Source organism: Rhipicephalus sanguineus, chromosome 1, assembly GCF_013339695.2.
Source record: "Rhipicephalus sanguineus isolate Rsan-2018 chromosome 1, BIME_Rsan_1.4, whole genome shotgun sequence".
In the NCBI taxonomy this organism is placed as follows: Eukaryota; Metazoa; Arthropoda; class Arachnida; order Ixodida; family Ixodidae; genus Rhipicephalus; species Rhipicephalus sanguineus.
In genome coordinates, this window is record NC_051176.1 from 173,067,959 (window position 1) to 173,089,487 (window position 21,529).

Consider the following 21,529-nt stretch of genomic DNA (forward strand, 5'->3'; position numbering starts at 1 on the left):
TTGTACACGTGACCAGAATCCACGGCGTCATGTTCGATGACGGTGATATATGGTGTTTTATGGCGCAAGGGCCAATGATAGCCAAGCGTCATGTTCAATATTGCACTCACATGTTTAAAAAAATAACGAAATGTCTTTGAAGGTCACGTTGAAGTCTTCTGAACATAACTTATTGCCGGAAGCTTGAAGTATGACGTGTTAACCCCTTCCGGCATCAGCAAGTGATAATTTCTCTCGACTTTCTCAACACAGCAAACAAATATATGGCGCGTTTACCGTTTGCGACGTGATACAGGTTCATTTTAGATGTGAAGCATCTTATAGCGGAGTTCAATCCGGTGGTGGTGGTGGTGGTGGTGGTGTGCGGCGTGACCACCCTTACTGCGCATGCGCAAACCTTCTCCACTTCCCCTCTCCACTCCCTCTCTCCCCTTTCCCTCTCCACATCACCTATCCCCTTCCCTGTCCCCTTCCCTTCCCCCTCTCATTTCCCTTTCCCACCCCTCTCCACTCCTCCTCCACTCTTCCTCTCCCCTCCCATCTCTCCTCCCCTTCCATTTCCCCCTCTCCCCTCCCCTATCTCCTCCCCTTTCCCCTTCTCCCCTCCCCCTCTCCACATCACCTCCCCCTTCCCCTCCCCCTCTCTTTTCCCCTCTCCACTTCCCCTCTCCCCTTTCCCCCTCACCACTCCCCATCTGAAACGCGGGCTCTACATGCCGAAACACTGCTTCGCATCGCCTCATGGTCCCCTTTAACGGGAGATGGTGTGATTTTTTTACTCAGTTTAACTGCACAAACCATTGGAATAAATAAGGAATAAACAATAACCAGGCCAGAAACAGGCAACGGCCCCAACAACGTCCACCTGAACAAAAGGGTTTCAACGGATAATCATCTAACACCAAAGCAAATGTAGGCAGCATGACAGCAAGAACAAGGAGGATAGTAGTACATGTTCGAAACGGGCGGCGCAAAAACGAGGACAAAGGAAAGACTACACACCACAGAGCGCCTTCTCACAACTAACTTTATTAGACAGAACATACACTATTTGAACCTTCACCAAGTCCCACGTGCTCTTACATCATTGATAGCCGACAGGACACATAGACATGTGTTGCTGGAAAGATTAGGAACGGTTACAAAATGATGACCACATGTACACTTTTTTTTTCTATGTGATGAACCGATTGAGGAAACAAATTTCATCGTCATGCAGTGCTATTGATGGCATGCTTACACATAGATTTCCTTTTTTGTTAATGTGATGAGCCTCAACAATTTCTCTAGTAGCTTGATTGTTATGCCTGAAAATACATATGGTGTCATGAAAGTTGGGGGTGCATCCGTGTTGTGCACAGTGTCGAGCAACGTGCGAGTAGGCATTGCCGTCCAATGAACGCTTGTGTTCGGACAGCCTTACATTGAGGCAACGGCCAGTTTGCCCAATGTAAACATGACCGCAGGAAAAAGGAAGCTGGTATACAACTCCCGTTGTGCAAGGCACAACGGTGTGTAGTCTTTCCTTTGTCCTCGTTTTTGCGCCGCCCGTTTTGAACATGCATAACCAATTCCAACTTGCCCAGGCATCAATTCTTCTGAGGATAGTAGTGTTAAATCAACGCACGAAACCATAAGCGAACAATGAAAACAGAAGAATATAAGAAGATTTATATGTCACACGGTCCCTTATGATTTCAAGACGACTCGTACGCGGATGCCATGTTCTGCCAGTCAATTGTACTGCACCCCCCCCCCCCCCCCCGGCCTGCCGATGAAAGCTTTCTGCACCTAACGCGGTTTTGCAGTGCCTCCGGGATCTCTCCATCTTTGACCAAGCGATGGGCACACGACCTAATTGCACGGGTTCAAATCCAGCGGAGCCGTCGAAAAAAAAATTTTCCTCGTGCTCCGGCAATGGTGCAGTTAAGTGTGACGAGCTGTCCGAACGACGTCAAAAATCGTCGCTACGTGTCGTAGATGTCGATAGCTGTCGTCGTCAGCCTAACGGAAAAGACGGACGGCACATATGGACACAAGTCAATCCCAAATTCGAGCGCTTAACAACTGTACCAATAATAAAAACCCACAGGGTTTTGCATTCGCCTAAGACGAAGGCGAAAGCCATCCGGTGTGGCTATTTTACCGTGACGTCCAACGTTAACTAATTACCTCTTACTAGGTCATTGTCACTAATGTCATTTGCACTTTTTAACTCAGTACTCACTTAATTTGCTTTGATTACCATATAAACGCGCAGTCATGCTTTCCATAGATTTTGTATGGCTTTCGCTCCCCTAGACGTCAGTAAGCCGAGCCAAATGAACGCCGGTGTTTTTGTTTGTTTTTTGTATACTCTGCAAGCGGTCGCCGCCGCTCCGTGGAAGCCTTCCATGATGCCTGCTGGGCCAGGGGCTAGTCTTGTTTATCGCCCGTGTCTCACGTTTTCGCAAAGATCAAGTGAGAGTCACGCGAACGCCGCAAAGACGAAGTGAGCGCTGAGCTCGCGCGCATGGAGCTACGAGGCACGCGGGTTGCTCCAAGCTTTTCAAAAGCTTGGAGCAACCTGCGTTATAAAGTAAGTTTTATTTGTTGGCTTTCTTGTACACACGTCGGCTTCTCGCCACATGATCCTTCTCATGAGACACATAAGACCATTGCGTTAAAAATAAATCTGATTCCTTGCAATGTTAATCAGTAATTAGTTCATCAGTTCAGATTATGCATGAGTTATGGCGACTGTATATAATCCTCGCCACAAGTAAGTACACCGTTAAAGCACCTTTGCTAGATATATATTATACTGTACATTGCAGACTACTGTATGCGGAACGAACGAGTTCACATAAGTGGGCTTTTCCCCACATGAACCTTTATTGTGGGAAGGCCGACTTTAAACAGTGCTTGTTAAATTGCGCGCGCATGATGAAGGCATTGCATGAGAAGCTCCTGAGACGTGTTGTAAGTGTCATGCACAGGCTCGTCCACTCCAACACGTCTCACCGTGGCCGCGTAAAGTCACTGTAACGGGAAAAGTACCGCGACCGTCCTGCCCGCCGCCATATTTGGTCCACCGCGGCCGAAGCTGCGGCGGTGCGGTGTTGATTTCACACGGAGTAACGCATGTTTTACGCATTACGTACGCTTTTGCAGCCCCGAGTGAAGCATACCGTTGTTCTCTAACTGATCAGGGAAGAAATAGCGGCAGTTTTCACTTGCCTACACGCGCAAGCACGCGTACTAACGCGATGAAGAAATGCGAACTGCGCGGCATTTACGCGCTCGGCTGTCGGCATTTATTAAATGCGAAGCATTTCTTAGCGAACTTGTGCTATCTATCTATCTATCTATCTATCTATCTATCTATCTATCTATCTATCTATCTATCTATCTATCTATCTATCTATCTATCTATCTATCTATCTATCTATCTATCTATCTATCTATCTATCTATCTATCTATCTATCTATCTATCTATCTATCTATCTATCTATCTATCTATCTATCTATCTATCTATCTATCTATCTATCTATCTATCTATCTATCTATCTATCTATCTATCTATCTATCTATCTATCTAACCGTCCACGACTTCGCGCTCTTCTGGCCATTTCGTTAATGGGATGTATACCAAATTTGGTATGGCATAACATGACTGTATGACGAATATAAATTACAGGTGATAACATGAAAATAATGATATGCATGACATGTACGGCATGATGTACATGCCACGCTCATGGTGCGCTCGCGGCCGCTTCGCTAGCTTGATACACGCAAAAATTGGTATGGCGTGACAAGAGTGTATGACGAACATTAGTTACCGTTTATAACGTGCATATCGTGACAGGTATGCCATGTAAAACATGATTTACATGACATGGTCTCGGAGCGCTCGTGGTCGTTTAATGATATGCATATATACGAAAATTGATATGACGAGATGTTTCTGTATGACGAACGTTAGTGACAGGTGATAACATGTACATACATCATGCGTGCCTTACATGACATGCGTGCCATTATATTCATGTTACCACCTGTTATTTATGTTCGTTATACAGTCACGTCACGCAATACCAATATGTAGCAGTCAGATTTCACGGCGCGTTCATCGTTATATGTGAGCCCAAAGGCTTCAATTTTACGCCAAACATAAGAGCTGCCCGGCAATGTTATTATGCATGAACCTTCAGCGGCAACCACGCAGAACAAGCTGCACTGGTGCAGGGGAGGCGCAAACATTTTTCGAAAGAACAGTCGCGAATTCTCAATGAAACGCTTTTCTCACAAGGGCGGGTATCAGTTGTGGGAACAAATTTTTCCCGCCGTACTATGTGCAGCCACACAGCCCGTCGCTTGGCAACATTTTTCCCGCTGGGAATAGCAAAGAGGGCTTTGCCCATTTCCCGCCGATCGCTGCACCCAAAAGCGCAGCACCTAGGCATTCTTCTCGACAGGCTTGCGATGAAGTGTCAAAACAATACGAGATGTCGTAATGTTCCTGCACGCTTTTCTGAGGCTATAAAAGCAATCCACCTCCAAAGCGCCGAGCGTCGGCGGTCGGGAAACACTGGCGAGGCTAGCGAGCTGGACCACTTATGTGGCGAAGCCGCCGAAAGGGCGCGGCGATGAAGAGAAAATGAATGCGGTACTTTTCCCGTTTCGGCGACTTTATGGCCGCGCTCCGCGGAGCGCCAGTGCATCCGGCGCGGCCGCGCAGGATGCTTCGCGTCGTCTGCTTGCTACCGCGCTGGAGCGCGCCGATGTTGCTTTGCTGTGATGTACAGCAAGAGCAGCATGTCCTTGTGCGCCTGCGCCGCTTCAGTTCGATGCGCCACCGTGACGGATGCATTGGCTCTCCGCGGAGCGCTCCCACACTGTGCAGTAAGAGTGGACGAGCCTGCACGGGCGCGCTTCTGTAAAAAAGTCACAGTTTCGCCGCAAGGGCAAAGCAATGAATGCGATAGCAAGAAACTAATGCTATACGAAGTGAGGCTCGCCAATGGATACTCTCAGTTTGAACAGCGCTCCTGTTGCAAAGGCGGCCGAAGCAGCGAAGCAAACTAGCGTGCTTCAAGTGTCGAGCTGTGACACTTGATAGTTCGCGCTCATCGTCTGTTTGTTCATTTAGCGGCGTCCCTTCAGCTCGAGTGACTTTTGTACGCTCCGTAACATGAGCGCGGACACCACGGTGAAAGCTTGAAACAACCCTCTTCCCCTCACCGCCAGAAAACCGCGCGAGCAGACAGCGGAAGGGCAAGGTTCTCCCTGCGCAATGAGAAGAAGCGAGCGAGCTCGCCGACGACTTTTAAATGCGTCCGTCGTGCTCCTAGCGCCATCTCGCTGTAATGAAGAAACGCTTATAAGCGCCGGCCGTCTCCGAGTCCGTCCAGCGGTAAAGGGTGTGTATATAACGCTCGCCGTTAGCTACGTGGAGGATCTACGTTTCGTGGCGTAGCGGTTAGCGCCGCTCGCTGCGGAGCAAGAGGTCCCTGGTTCGATTCCGCGCTTCGGAAGCATTTTTCTTTGCGGATTTTTTATATATACATACTTATACATATACGGTGCATGACGGCGACGGCAAAATTCAGCCGAGACTGTCCATATAATTGCTATCGCAATAAAAGCTAGCCTCGCGTGTCAGAAATGGCATGATCTGATCAAATGCATGTACTTCACTGTATTCACGTGCATGTGTATCGCATATGCAGTTGGAATAGGAGCGCAAAAGGCATGATCGAATGCCTTTCAGAGCTCGCTAAATACGTGAAGGTACAGACAAGTGCTACTAACTTTACAGCGACCGCTGTTACGGCCACTTCACTTGTTCTACACTATGTACTGCTTTAATCAATACGAGCCGCAGTGTTAAGAAAAAAAAATCAGGAGCCCTTGCCCTATCGGTAAAGTGGGGGCAAGCGAAGACTTGCGTCTGCGTGCCTGACGTACTACCTTTCTTTCTTTCTTTCTTTCTTTCTTTCTTTCTTTCTTTCTTTCTTTCTTTCTTTCTTTCTTTCTTTCTTTCTTTCTATGGAACTTCGCAATGCTCCCTCCTAACTGCTTCCTTCCTCCATGCCGGGAAGTGGAAGTGGATCTCCATCCACGTGCTTAGCAGTGCAACACTTCAGTTGCTACAAGCAACGACGGACATGCGTTCATATCCAGGCAACAATGAAATGTGGCAATGGGAAATGACAAGTCACCTCGATAAAATATCAGATTGCCATATCAGAAACTGCTGATCACCAACAAGCCCACAATAGAGAGAGCATCAATTGTTGGAAAACGTCGCATACATATACGCATGTGACCGGCGCACCTTCGAGAGCTGCATTTCTGCATTCTCTCCGGAACCGAGTTATTCGCGCAAGACTCCGAAATCTGCGAGTTATAAAAGCTTATGCTTAACAAGTGACGTCACAGCGCTTTAAAATTTGGTCTCGGATGCGCTTCGGGGCGACATAGAGCGCAGCCACAGAGATTCGCCAGTTGCTTGAAATGCCCCACAAATGACACTTCTTGTTGGGCTCTGTAACGAATGCCAAACATATAAACAGAATATAAGACGACATTGTCGGCACACTTCTCTTGCTTATCATGCGAAGAGTTGCTTGTAAGAACGGCATATCAGCGTGTGTCAACGAGCAGTGTTGTGTTTGAGGTCAATTCCAACAACCAAATCCTACCCACAATGCCGGGTGAGACGACAAAATTTCAATGCTCCTCTTCGCCGGAAAATGGCCAACGAAAAAGAAGGGCAAATGCAAGGCGGGAGGATTAACCAGGTTACACCTGAAGAGAAGCGGACAGAAAGAGAACAAGGAAACGGAGAAGGAAACAGAGAACGAGCGATGCGCACGCCCGCATAACAACGTTAATCGCACAATCACAGAAGGTCACAGATCTTGGTTGTCTTTAGGAAGTGTAGCAGTGCTCTTATGGTCCGCAGCTCATGACGATCGAGGCCATGGTCCCAGTATTTTTTTCCTTCGGTGATTATGTTCCAGTTCCAGGCATATAGGCGGCATACAATGTCTTTCGTTTTTAACACGAAAATGTTTTACGCCGGGGTCCACGAAGACATTCATGACGTATTTCCGTCACGGAAATACGTCAGCAAAATGAACGCCATCAGATGGCAAAGAAAAAACTAAGAAAAATTTTCTTTGATAGGAGTCGAACCCACGACCCCTCGGTCCGCGAGAATGGCTGGCGGGCGTTTAGCCCATACCGCCAAACACATAACGGAGCGTACATGAACGCTCCCTTTATCTTTGACACTTTCCTCTCACAGGGCTCTTGGATGGATGGATGGATGGACGGATGCTATGAGCGTCCCCTTTATAACGGGGCGATGACATGTCTGCCACCAGGGTCGAAAAAAAAAAAAGACGCCAGGCCTGCGCTGAAATCGCAGCACAGTCACAGCGAAAGCTGGAAGAGCGTCGTTTCTAGAGCCCGTTGTAAGCTCTCTTGGGGCTACAATAGAAGTACACTAGAATGGTACCCACTAGGCCATAAATCACAATTTTTGTGAAGTTGGAAAGCACCTACTGAGACATTATTCGTCATTCTGCGGAGAAGCGAGGCACCAGCTACACGTCTGTAAGGCATTATGTGCATTTTGTTGACACGACGACTGATGACGATGAAGAATTATGGCTCAGCCCTTTGTAATGGGTTGGAAGCTTTAAACGGCCCACCAGTTATGCAATTTGCATTGGGTGACGCCCGGTCGCTATTTCCCTCTCCCATCATGCTGTATAACATACGTTGACGTGGGAGAGAGACGGAGAGGGGGCTAAGACTTTTACTGAGACCCCGAGGAAATGGATCATGCGCTTATGGGCTTCCTTGGCAACCAATACAAGTGCACTTGCGAGGAACCCACTACGCTATAAATCATTGTAACTTTACTGAGACCCCGAGGAAATGGATCATGCGCTTATGGGCTTCCTTGGCAACCAATACAAGTGCACTTGCGAGGAACCCACTACGCTCTAAATCATTGTAATTTTACTGAGACCCCGAGGAAATGGATCATGCGCTTATGGGCTTCCTTGGCAACGAATACAAGTGCACTTGTCAGGAACCCACTACGCTATAAATCATTGTAGTTTTCGAGAAGTAGGGCAGCAGACACTGTGCCATTTTTCGTCATTCTACGGAGAGCCGTGGTACCTGCTAAATACATGTAAGGCATTATGCGCACTTTGTTGATGCTGTGCCTAATGACAACGAAGAATTATGGCAGAGTCCTTTGTAATGGGTTGGAAGCATTCAACAACCTACTCGTTGCGCAATTTGCATTGTGTGACGCCCCGTTACAGAATTCGCGTTGTGCGACGCTTGGTGCTTATTTTACTCTTCTACCACGCTATATTGCATATGCTAATGTGGTTCCTTCCCGACATGAAGCCTGTATAGGACCTTTTCGCAGAGCAGTTTCAAGCACCGGCATGGCTCTACGAATTTAAATCGAGTTGTTTTTTAAAAGCCCTTTGTAGAACGTCCCAGAAGAGTATGGCGTCTTTACAGCTGATGAAGCAATGTTCTATAGTTTCCGGAACTTCACAGAGGCGACAGTTAACTGAAGATACAAAGATGCCTTTGCTGCTTAACCAGGTCTTCACAGGCAGCGTCTGTGTATGCACTTTGTAGAAGAATGTCTTGGATGTTGGTGAAATAGGCATTTTCTTCACACGCACAAGCACGTCGTGTCCAGGTAATCCAGCATATAGTGAGCGGTACAAAATTCGTATAGCATACGTTATCTCATGCCACCCAAAAGCCATTCTATACCTGTTGACATGCTATTACTAATGGGTATGCACAGTTTATGGAAAACTCGCATGTTAGACAGGCATGCGGAACCCATGGTATCATCGCGGTTGCATCTCATTCAAATGGCTCTTCAGCTAAAAGACTTTTACGAACAATTAGAGTTTCAACCGGACTGGTATCCACTCTTCATGAAAATGTGTAGCTTTAATACCCTTTTAGGACTTCTGTGTAACGCTTGTGCGCTGGTAGAGGCCGCCTTGAGTATTTTGTTCGCTATGTATGCTAATTACACACATTTGTAATAAATACCATGAAAGAAAAAAAAAAAAAAAGCACCGGCATGGCTCAGAGGTTGAATACTGGGCTCCCACGCAGAGGGCCCAGGTTCGAACCTCGTTCCATCCTGGAATTTTTTTCTTATTTAGTTTTTTTTTTCTTATTTCGAGCGGTACTGGTTACGGACACCGGCGGCGGCGGCGGCGGCGGCGGACAACTACGGCGCCAAAAACGGCCGGTGAAATGATCTCATAACAGCTTTCGCTGTAAAAAAAACTTCGTTGCCTCCGCCATTAGCTCCTGCAACGCGCCGTTGCTACGACCATCCCATTCGGCGAATTTCCAATGGGAGAAGTGTAATTTTGTCAACGCGTTAACACACCACGAGGTGGCGGCTTTAGCCCAAGCCTCGCTCATAAGGGATCCATCCATATCGGAGAATAGCTCTCCTACGCTCGCCTGGGTGTCGCACCGCTTTCCCCGCTGGCCATGTGAGAATTAACGGCCAGGCTAGAGGGAAGACTCGACGCTCGTCGAGTTTCTCTTCGCGTTTCACGGCGCTTTCAAGGAGTGCATATCGAGTATCAGTGGTCACTATGTGCTTGTCGATGCCATATTTACGCGGGATTCGCCATATGCGGTGTACAGGTATATCTTTACAACTTCAGCTACTGCAAGGGTTAAATCATGATCATGGGGGTTAGTCGTCGGTACGGAGATGTGCCACTAGGCGTCAACGTAGGTGCGTCTACATCAAGCGGTGCTATATCTGCCAAACAACAATAAACATTGTACAAACTCTCATATACCAGTGCACTATAAATAATCAACCACATGTGTGACGACACGCTTTACTTTTGTGCTGCAACAAGACGGCGAGATGGGCTAGTTGGCGAACATTCATGTTAAAGCAAAAGCGTTTTAAGCGCACAAAAAACGAGGACAGAAGAACTAAGACTTTGACAGGACAGCGCTTAACTCACAACTGAATTTTTATTGAACAGAATAACATTTAAAAGCACAAGAGAACCAATTACACATGCGTAGTCGAGCAAGAGGCCTTCAGAACCAGGACAATGATAACAGCATAGTGAAACTAACAGTTTTACTTATCAAGAAAGTCAAACTCCTTATCGTGTAACGTGATGTAAGGATGGTTAACACAGTCACGGCCCCTTTTTCTAATATGAAACGCCTCCAGTATTTCACGTGTTGCCTGATCCTCATGCCTAAACAGTATCTAGGTTTCATGCAACACCACGCTTCCTTGAAAGCTTCACCCCATTCGCATCTCGCAATGCATTGCCATAAGTGCGGACGTTATCCTGTCTTTCACGTCTTTCGTCTTTCACGCATTCGAGAAGGGCAAACGACAGCGGCTTCTGCGGAACATGGATAGAAAAAAATTGTTTGTAGTTGAACACTTTGGACTAACGCCTCAGCATCGCATCAGTGCCGCTAGAGCATGCATTAAGCTTACTTGCTTTCAATAAAGTGGACAGAACATATATGCGAGTTTTTCGTGGAAGTCAATTTGTCTCTTTTGATCGGCCGCAATCCGGGTGCACTTTCGAGAAACAATGTTTTCACTTGCAAAAGCGCTGATCGAGCATCCTCAGCAACGCCCGAGTATCAAGCGCTTCGTTGTAATCATTCTAACCACGAAAAACGTTGCAGAAACAAGCAGCATTGGCCAGCAAAGCATATGAAAACTAGCACAACCGGTACTTTCTAGGCTGCGTTTCCGGTGGAGGCGCAATGTTGCCAAAGAACGGGTTTTAGTCCCCATCGCAAACACTGCAGGAAGCACTGTCCGTCGTGCCGATACAGAAACAGCAGGCGTTGAAATGACGCCCAACCACAAGCGCCACGGTAAAGTTGCGTCGCATCGAAATAGACCAGGTGGCAGTCGAAGCGGTAATTATCTAGGCCAGGGCTGGGCAAAGATACTTTGAAATTGTATCGCGATACAAGATACTCGGACAAGAAGTATTCGAGATACAGATACAAGATAATACCGCAATTATTGTATCCGATACGATACCTTCCAAATGTATCTTAATTAAGATACCTTCGATACATTCGTAAATTTGTTGTTATAGATCTACATAGTGTAGCAGCAAAGACGTATACATAAATACACAGAAATGTTTGTTTGAAAATTTCTTAACTGCGACCACTTTTTGTTTCATCTGAATGAAATGTATGTTAGCATCTGAACTGTTCCGTATTTATTGCTCAAAGTGCATCTGTTTGATTCCGAATGAACTTATTGGGATGTCGTTAGCTCCAGGGGCGTAGCCAGGGGGGGGGGGAGGTTCAAACCCCCCGAAATTTTTCATTTTTGTTTGCGTATATACACACGCACACACACTTTATACACTGCGGTTTTTGCGCGTCGCTTTAGTAAACGCCCTGCTTACCGGCCAGCTTGCGGGTTGCGATCTAATCACAAGAACTTCAATATGAAGCCTCCGAGCGATGGCCCGAATACCGGTGTGAAGCTTTACCTCGTCCGCAAACGTACTGTACACCGTTTACGCCAGGGTTGTCAAACACGTGGCCCGCGGACCTTTCTATAGCGGTCCTCAACTTCACAAGGAATAAGATGTTTGTGACTCCGCGCGGCTATTGACGCCTTGTTCAGGTAAGCTACAGAAACGGGACTGGTATCAAGCATTTTTTTTGTGAGGCACCCCATGCGGTCACCATGTGTTGAAACATAACCGTGGAATAAAATATCTGTATTTCAGAATCGGTCGTCCACATTTGAGTCACACTGGAGAGCAGTACCTATATGTTTCTCGAATCCTGACGCAAGATCCCCTTTAGAAATGGTGCATATATGAAATATGGGAAATGCGTTGTGACATTTTGTTCAAGCCCCTTTCCCTTCCCCCCGCTATTGTCCCGGCCCATCCAGGACTAATTTTTGTGAGTGCAGCCCGCTAGCTGAGGCGAGTTTGAAACACCTGGTTTACGCAATACTGGATCATCGGGCAGGTGTACAGCGGCAACAAAGCTGATAGATAGCGACATATTTTGCGATGAATCGTGTATATGTACAGGACGCAAAACTGCAATGAATTTTCATGTTCTACTCATCTGCTAGCGTAAAGCGTTCGTTTGTAAAATAATCACTAAAGAGCAATGTTCCAACAATTCCTATGAGAGAACATGTGCATCTGCAGAATCCTCTGAGACGTATTCTATAGTTGCACAAAGCGTCGCAGGCAACCGCCGCTATTCGCGCTCTTGCAACTAGGTAATAGCACTGATTACTTGGTGATTACTAATAGTAAAAACAATCAGGGAGGCGTACAACAGGAAACATATATATCTAAGTAAAATGGAAAGAATGTTCCGTATCGAACAATCACAGTGCATAAGTATATAGATAGACGATACAGGCGGTACCTTTAATTGCTATCACAATTAGGCATGAGGCATTCTGAGCTCATCTGTCAAGGTAAGACAAAAGAAAATTCAGTGCCTATAAAAATAGCCTAAAATGGCTCGTCGCACCCCTCACGATAAAAACGGAGGATTTGGTAAAGCGATGTTTCTGGAAAACCCTTCGTAACACATTTAAGATGGCTTATAACATTTTCCGTTACTACAACGCAAACTCCGCAACACCACCTCCTCCTGGCGGGTAAGACTTCGTGTGGGGGCGGCACTTACTCCGTCGGTCACATATGCCTGGCCACAACATCTGCATGGACCATTTGGGGATACTTGCCCACCTGTTGTGGACATGCCCTGGCCTGAATCAGATACGGCGGCGCTACCTGAGAACAGTGGGCCTTCATCCGACAAGACCATCGGATTATGATTTGTGGCTCTATGGGCCCCACCATAGAGCATTGTTGATGTATATAGCGGAAGCCGGCCTCTACCAGTATATTTAACTATGTATGCCATTGGGCAAACTCTCGAAATTAAAAAAAAAAACGCAAACTCAATGTCGCTATTTTACTAAGTAGTATTCAGAGTTTTTGTTTTATTCCACGCCCGCCCAGGTTATTATATATGCGTCCTCAACATCACTTTGACATAACAGACAACCCAAGTGGAATGTAAATATGTAAATAGCAGTCGAAATGACGCAGACAGTTATAGTAAGAATAAAGCCGGGAGCTTATTTTTGCAGCACGTTACAAGAGACATTACAGTAAACAGACCAGAAAAAACGATACAGAGACCTAGGTAACACACACGAAGGACGCCTAACAAAGCACTTATCTTGCTGACAATCAAATTATGTTTAAGGACTCTTACGAATAAAGATAGCAGGAATGAAAACATGCGGTACGTCAAGATATCTTCTGTTAGGTAAACGCTAGTTCTATTAAATCTAGCACCGCTACCAATGGTGCCATAGATGTGAAAACCTCATGTACATATAGCTCGTCTCATAGCGTGTAAGTCAAACTTAAATCCACTAGATCCTTCAAATCACTGGTGCGTGAAAGCTACAAGATCCAAAGCAACCCCATTCTTAAATTGTTCAGACTTCGTAAAGAAGAGCCATGCGCAAGAGTACTTTGATAACAACAATACCGGGATGGCAATTTGCCATAGGCGCCCCACGGCAGAGGACAGTGGCTAAAAGCAAATGACCCAGATAAAAGAAGAAAAAAAAAGGTCAGCTGGGCGTCGTTCGCGCGCTTGTATTTTTCGAGACTGCGCGAGTGCCACCACGTGGCTCGGTTCCAGGGACGCGCAGACCTCATCGCCTGTCCTCTCTGGGGGACTCTGGCGGAAAGATAACAGAATATGTCACTCCCTTTAGTTTTATTCAGGTGACTTGAGTTTTGCCAATGTTTATTCTTTCACACGGTGGTGGGGCGATCGATGTATCTTGTACCTTAAGATACACGATAGATTCTTTAATGTATTGGAAATACAGATACTGATACACAATTTGCGAGACGCATCGCGATACAGATGCAAAATACTCAAATAGTATCTAAGATAGTGTCTAAGATACACGTATCTTCGATACTGCCCAGCACTGACCTAGGCACTGCACGGTTGGCACATTTCGATGAATTCCACTGTGAAAATGTACTGCGACGGGAAAGCATGCGAAGCTCCCGCGTTGACCCAGGCTTTTACAACGGCACAGGTACACAGTGGGCTTCTTCGTGGGCAGAACACGCTCGAATTCGCCCCTTCGTCGGCCCAGCTGCCGCGAAGTAGGCTTGATTGCCGTGTTTGGAGGGCTGCCTGATAATCACGTCAATATTTTTAAGGCTACAACGTTTGCTTTGCACTGGGAATCTCACAAAAGTGGCAAATTTTTTTTAATATATGCGTTATGGTTTACTTTTGACATGCCTTCAAAGTCCCGATGTTCTTTCACAGCCCCTTCCATGCTACGACGTACGGTGAGTATACCATGTACAATCCTAGGTTCATTATGATTTTATAACATCAAGAAACTGATGAACTACATGAGGACTAAACCAAGCATACCTCGCCAGGAATTTATACGATGCATATACTCTATGGTTGGGAGTAGCTTGCCATACGGACAGGTAGCAATAGCAGATAATCAAAATTAAAAAATTGATGGACATCATTTATACAAGCACTTCGTTGGCGCATTTATTTAAACACATGTTGCCGCGCGTACGTTTTACATTTTGCAACGGCGACCCTTTACATTAAGTTATCACTTATGTTATCGCTATCGCGGAAGACACGCTTGTTGCATCGGAAACGTCGCCAACATTGTCCCCCTTAAGATTGCGAGATGGGGCCCATGGTTCACCTGATTGCACGCATGCATGTAGCGAACACAATATTCTCAAACCGAGTCCCATGAGCACACCATACTGTCTAGCTAAAACGTATGACGACGGATATATGTGCTCACGGATTGAAACGAGACGTCAAAACTTTCAACATAACGAGTGGTATGCGCAATTGCTCCACGTAACGGCATCAATTCGCTACGAATCTGGCTGCTAAAGGTAATGTTGGCTAAAGGTAATGTTGACTACGCCGACATGACAGAAACTGAATACGGTGGAAACAAAATTACGGGCATTGCATAGCCCTAAGTTGTCGCATTTAAATCTGTGAGCACTGTACCTGTAAATAACCGAGAAAGTTGAGCTGCACCGTTCGATTAGGCGACAATATTCGGACCTATATACTACGATTCAAGAAGGAACAGTGCACCCGAGCGAATGGGATTTAAAGGACCGCGGTCTACCTGCATTATTCGCAAATACCATAGCATGCTCGAGTTTATGTGGCGGTTCGCCTCCTTGCCATTCACTCTCAGTTTCTTTCTCTCACGTGTGACCACCAGCACGAGACCAGAAGCAGTACGCCTCATCCAGTACATTATCACTAGTGAAGAGCTCAGTTTCGCAAACGGCTATACATCGAAATGACGCAACGCTATCGCCATAAAAAAAAAAGAAGAAAAAGTGCAGGCGCGCCGGGCCCGTTGAAGAGATTTGGCTTTGAAGCACCGGTTATTACACGCGTCTCGTCGAAGGTGTTCCTCGCGCGCGTATCACGCAGCGGCGAAACGCCTTGACCCACGTGCAGTCACGGTTCTTTGTTTTGCTCTCCGCCGTTTAATAAAGACGACGACCGCGAAACTAGTTTCTCTGACGACCCGCGTGCTTCTGCCGAAAGCGAGTTCAAATGCGTGGCCAAGAAGTAACGAGCGGCGCTGGGCGGCAGAGGCCGGCTGCGCGCATGCTCGCGGGCCCCGGGAAGAGCGTGGCGAAAGTGGCCCGCTTTGGGGCGCGTGGCTTCCCGCGACGGCGCTGCCACGTCGACGCAGCTAATCAGGACCACTTATCGACAAGTGTTTTCGGAGCCCGCCAGTGCCGCTGTCGCGCTGACATCGCCCCGACGAGACGCGAACGTCAACGGCCCGAGAGTCTCCGTGCCCTGCCAGCCTCAGCTCTTTCAAGCTCCACTCAGTGCTAATGTTTTCTGATAGCAGAGGTTATTCCCACAGCTGGGTGATATCACTAATAATTTGAGCGTTTATAAAAAATGAAAAGCCTGTGGCTAATAACGCAGAGGAAAGCGCTAATTAACTGTGCCTTTGAAGAGTATTTTAGCCTTAGAATCGTTTTCTTTCTTTTTTTGTTGGAGATAAGGGATCAAAATTCCCCTCCACGGTGGTCTAGTGGTTATGGCGCTCGACTGCTGACCCGAAGGTCGCGGGATCGAATCCCAGCCGCGGCGGCTGCATTTTCGATGGAGGCGAAAATGCTTGAGGCCCGTGTACGTAGATTTAGGTGCACGTTAAAGAACCCCAGGTAGTCGAAATTTCCGGAGCCCTCCCCTACGGTGTCCCTCATGATGATATCGTGGTTTTGGGACGTTAAACCTCAGATATTATTATTAATAAGGGATCAAAATTAGAGGTACATTTAATACTGAATGAACAAAAAAAGAATAAAATAATGACATTCCACAATGCAGTAACAAAATTGAGTTCGATATCAATTCTATACCTCAATTCCAAAGGTGAAGTTGCACCGCGATTGCTTAGCATATTTCGGAATCACTCTTATTTACTCGATAAAATCTATTTCTTGAGTTGTATGCACAATATAGAGAATTCCACTTCCTTTTATTTTCTCACAAAGCCTTTTTCGAGATGTCCAGGAGCGTATATATATATATATATATATATATATATATATATATATATATATATATATATATATATATATATATATATATATATATATATATATATATAGTATATGCAAACACACATAAGGGTAAAATATTGTAGATGGCCTACGGCAACACATTGTTACAAATCGTACATTGTTTTTAGCATGTTTAACACAAGGGTGTAGCGTCTTTGTTTGGTACGTGAACGGTGTTTTGACAAATGCTACAATGACTACAGGCACGGACAAGCAGGCCGCTCACGGTAAGCAAACTTTCTGGACAGCTGCCTACGAGTTGTAGTATACTCTATATCAACAACGATAGATTCGCACTCAAGCGACACTTGACAATTTCTGCTGCGCATAGATAGCGTTATTTTTATGTTGTTGAACGCTGTATGTCCCACTGGCTGCGATATACCTTCCAGGCAGAGGTCAACGCCTCAGAAGGAGGTAGGGTAGAGGTAGAGGTAGGCCTATAACACGAAGAAGCACATGGTATTATCTGACATTATAGATAGTTCCCTTTCGGGTGCTTCCTCTGACATCTTCTGAGCAATTCCAGGGTGCTCCAACGCGGAGGCGCTCTTAAGCTGCACTGCCTTCATTACCGGCTCCACAGGAGTGTGCATGGTGTCAGGCTATGGTTTACTCCCTTATAAGCCTGATGGTGCCTCCCTCCATGCACTGCCGCTTAGGACTGCTCGATCATTTGCAAATGAAAATTCCCTTGGGAGAGTGCGCAACAATAATTAACGTTACAGTCAAATGTGCTTTTCTTTTCCCACTGTTCCAGAGAACATTATAGCTGGCCCCATCCTGCTTAAGGGTGACGAGGAGAGCAGAGCCTGCAACGCGGAATGTAAGCGCAGTTACATGCACAAAAGGCACGGTGTGGGAAGCAACTGCGGGCAGGAGAGCTTCTCTGCAAGGCAGCCAGTTTTCGCAACGCCGCTCAACCTGATGTCTTCAATCCGAGGCGAGCACGGGCAAAGTGGACAAGCAGCACATTTTCGGCGCTCTTGGCTGTCGAAATCCGGGCGAAGGCCAACTGTTTTTCCTGGCAACGTGCGACGTGTGCAGGCACATCAGTTGTATTATGTGCGTGGCTGCTACGAATGAGAGAATGTTTACCTGTAGTTGGTAGGAATTCGTATTAGAATATGTTAGGCGTGTAGACACACAACGAGAGGGAAACGGGCAGCATAAATTCCGACCTGTCAACGTCGAAGTCCCAGAAGGGTGGAACCGAAGGTAAACACTAGACATTCGCAGATAGCTTTTGTGTTTAGCTTTGTCGCCCTACAGTGCAACCTTTCAGTTGATATAGTCGGCGTTCGTATTACGCGCTTCCCTCTACTTGCATCAGTCTCTGCACGCCTAACCTTTTTTTTTCTAACACGGATGACTGCTTCGCCGATGAACGCCGATGCTTTCGCTGATGAACGCCTAAGACCGAAATGCTTGTTTAGTTACCTTGCAATAACGCAGTGATCTAGTGAGTCTGTTTTAACTGACAAAAAAAAAAATGAGCAGCTTGTCCTGGTGGCGCAAGGCTGGAACCATCAGCGGAGCTAGTGTTCTACCTAGCTAGGTTTTGCAAGTATTGCCAATCTTTTGCTGAGAGAGTAAGTTTTTACTAGTAGTACTAAGTATGCCTAGACTTGGCTACCTGTTACTAAGTATGTCACGTGACTACCTGTTACGTGATGTGATTTTAGTAACGTGACTAGCTGTTACGTGGTTTTTAGTGGGAATATGTCCCACGTGGCTAGCTGTTACGTGGTTTATATGGTGGGGACATGTCCCGTGACTAGCCATTACGCGACGTTGCGTAATTTTAGTCGCGTGACAAAATGTTACGTGACTAGATGTTGCGTGATGTTATGCGATTTTTAGACACTCGAGCAGTGACATGATGTTACATGATTCTAGTCACGTGGCTAGTTATAGTTACGTCATGTTTCATGATTTTAGTCACGTGAGTGTTACGTGGTTTTTATTCACGCGCGTGATGCTTCGCACTAGTGGTGCCAAGCCTGAAGGGAGTGCGGGGGCTGGGCGGCCTTTTATTTCTCTTTAATTTTATGTTTCTTTCTTCCTCTCTTCTTTTTTCTTTCATCTCTCTGTTTATTCTATGTCTTTTTCATCTCTGTTTATTTGTATTTTTTTCTTTCTCTATGTATTTTTTTGTCTTTCTCGCACTTTCTACCTTTCTCCTTCTTGCCCTTCTTTATTTCTCTCTCTCTATTTATCGCTTCCTTTTTTCTTTTATCTCTCTCTTTATATCTGTCTCTATCTTACTTTCTCTTGCTTTCTCTATTTCCATCTATGCTATGCTTTACTCTCTCCCATCCTCCAATTCTCTCCTCACCCTCACTTCCCTTTCCCGTCACCTCGTTGTACTATATGCTATACGAGGCTATGTTATGCACTGCTAGCGTGCCCGGATAGCCGAGTGGTTAGGACGCTCGCCTTCGGATCGTGGGTTCGAATCCCGCCCCTCATGAGAAATCTTTTTTCGCCATGATTTTCTCTTCCTTTATATATTTATTTGCCTCTCTCTTTCTTTTTCTTTCTTTCTTTCTGTGTGCTCGTTCTCTCCCCTCACCCATCAGTGTTGTTACAGGCCCCGCCGGAGAAACCGGCGCACGTGTTTTGGGAGTGAGGATGAAGACGACAAATTGGTGCACGTGTCGTGGGAGCGAAGCAGAATGTGAAGAGGACGAAGCGAGCGCGCACCGGTTCTTGAGGACGACAATTACTGTTCGCACTGAACCCACTCAACGAAAAGCTTATTTTTTTTTTTCGTACCACCGCCATCGGAATGCAATCGATGATGGGGGGACATAACTCACCTCGGCAGAAAAAACGCCTTATAACGTCTAACCCAACGCGGCGAGTTACAGAAAAAAGCCGACTGACTCGTGGGGTTTCGCCCAGTGGCATATCGATGTGGCCACCGAACACTCTCGTCTGTTTCGAAAGGAGGCTGCCACTGCATCAGTGTGACTGTGTTGAATGAAGCAGGCATGTTTGAAGACCGCAATCTCTGCTTATAAGGATTCTCGACACGCGATATCACCGCTTTATCTGGAACGTGCCCTGAAAGGCCCCGCACAGGCCTCTGACCAAAGGGTCTCCCGGTACTCGAGTCGATCGGCCAAGACACGACTGCGAGTAGCTGATAAGATTCTAAAGGCGCATGACTCCTCCTTGGGCTAAGGGGAGTCGGGGAGCACAGGGACACAGCGCACGACAGGGAATTAAGTGCCCGCCACACACGCACGTGGCAATAAAACCGGCAACTATGGACGACGAAGCAGCACACTTGTCTGTCTTTGTGTGACATGTCATGCCGCACAAGCTATACTACACGTATGTATGTACATTTGGTTGCGTTGCCGTTTGTAGCCGGAAATATTTGAGTGAACTACAGCAGAAAACATTTTCTTCTTCCCACCTCCTAAATTAACCTTCTTGAAGTCAATATTGTGTCACAAATGAAAAATATTATTGAAAGCATGGTTACTATACGATATGTATGTGTGTATGTGCGTGCGCGCACGCGCGCGAGCGTGTGTGTGTGTCGCTGCACACCTCCTACCGCAAAGATATGATAGGAAATGGGAAGCAAATGTCAGCAATGAATGCGCCCGGACTTCTATTTCCATCGTAGCACTCACTGGCACCCCCTTTCACTCTTACAGCGCGAATTCTGAAACACGTGGGGGCTGTTTGTATGTACATACGTCGATGTAATGAAGATTATGACAGCGGCAAGGTTGGCTGATATTTGCGCATTTCACATCTCTCTTTGGCATAAAGGAAACGGCGCGTGCACATGCTCTCGCGCATGCGCTAGCAATGTCACACGCATGGCGATCATCTCAAAGAGATGGCTGGCATTGACATGACCGAGGTATGCGTGCGATTGTGGCGAAATTGTTGGATCACTGAACTGTTGTGATCCGGGACCGAGGCTCGATCCGTTTTTCGGGCACGGAAGTATGAGCTATGCGGCAAGATGGAATCCATAAGCGCGGTCACAAAAGTCCAGGACGGTTCGCAAAGAAGGCTTCGTTTTAATACCGTCCCGAGGCCCCTCGCACATTATATTGCACATTGGCTTCAATCATGCCCTAGTTCATTATGACAGAACTGTGTAAATTAGCGGATATCAAGTCAGATGCCGGCACAAGTGAATGACCGCGGTTTAATTGAATATACTCTTACGAACAGCTTTCTGAGAATTTCGACGCAGGCCGTAACGACGTCGAAATGCGACCCCGTCGTGTTTCGAGTACTACGAAATGACATGAAAATCCAGGATGCAGCGCAAACATGGCACTCCGTCACACGACGTTGAACCTTCATCACTGTTTATGCAAATAAAGTTTTTACGATATCAAACACGTAAATGCGTGTCTACGTACACGGAGGCCCTGCTTTTCTAGCCCATATCCTGGATATTTAAACATTTTTATTTTTTGACGTTCGTAAAAAGCAATCACTTCAAAAAAAAAAAAAAACCCCGACTTGCAAAACGATTATGTCCTTGAGCTGCTTTGAGGTCGTAGTAGGACCGTCGGCGTCATCGAAATGCGGTTGTTTTTCAGTCGCCGAAATCGGAGTAGCATCGCAGCTTCTCCCAATGTGGCCAGACGGACAGTGACACGTATAACACGCTATCGTAGCACTGCGCTCGTGGACTTGAATATATACACTTACTGCGCTATCTCCATCGCAGAGATAAACGCCTGCAGCATACCGGAATACGTTCTTTTTTTTTTCTTAATG

The 21,529-nt window shown here is 46.4% G+C and overlaps 1 protein-coding gene across 2 annotated transcripts in view; it reads right to left on the reverse strand.

Annotated features, from left to right (window-relative positions):
* Nucleotides 1-21,529, reverse strand: part of LOC119402440 (microsomal triglyceride transfer protein large subunit) — a 53,161-nt gene that overhangs the window by 29,075 nt on the left and 2,557 nt on the right. The window lies entirely within an intron of this gene.